General features: G+C 25.8%; 1 non-coding gene across 1 annotated transcript; it reads left to right on the top strand.

The window, feature by feature from the left end:
- On the top strand, nt 1–74 carry TRNAR-UCG. The gene has a single exon. It is a non-coding gene; the product is annotated as a tRNA-Arg (tRNA).
- The last annotated feature ends 636 nt before the right edge of the window (nt 75–710 follow it).

Consider the following 710-nt stretch of genomic DNA (forward strand, 5'->3'; position numbering starts at 1 on the left):
GGCCGCATAGCGCAGTGGATTAGCGCGTCTGACTTCGGATCAGAAGGTCGTGGGTTCGACTCCCACTGTGGTCGCTATTTTTAATTTACACCATTTCACTTCTTTGAGAGTAATTGATTCATCGAGATCAGAATCAATTTTTTTTGTTCAATAAAATACTTTACGTAAATTTTATAATATTAAATGGAAATATCTTATTTATGGGAATGTAAACACTTATCAAAACATTTCAATTATTATTAAATTGCTTTCATGCCAAATTCACATTAATGATTTGTTTAGTTCTGAAGCTACCTCAACTACAAATTTACATTAATAATTTAACAAATAAAAATATAAATTACTTTGATTTGCTCAAGAAACTAAAATGTTATTTTACTCAAACAAATTAATCTTTTTCTTTTTTTTTTGTCCCCACTGCATAAGGTTTTCACTGAACTTTCTTCATTGATATATTGGTTAACTTCAGAATTAATTAATTATCTATTTTTAAATTCGGTATTTTTCAAATTTAGATTTAAGTTAGTAAATTATGAGGACAATCATGTTTTTTAGATAGTCAATTCCAAAATTTATAATTTTCATTTATGGTCATTTTTCTACTAAACAAGTTTGATTTATTTTTTTTATCTGGATGAAAAAATGACAAAATATATATTTTAAATTTGAGAAATGTGTTCTTCAAAGAAATGTTTGAATTGAAGAAAAAC

Source organism: Zingiber officinale, chromosome 3A (assembly GCF_018446385.1).
Source record: "Zingiber officinale cultivar Zhangliang chromosome 3A, Zo_v1.1, whole genome shotgun sequence".
Classification (NCBI taxonomy): Eukaryota; Viridiplantae; Streptophyta; class Magnoliopsida; order Zingiberales; family Zingiberaceae; genus Zingiber; species Zingiber officinale.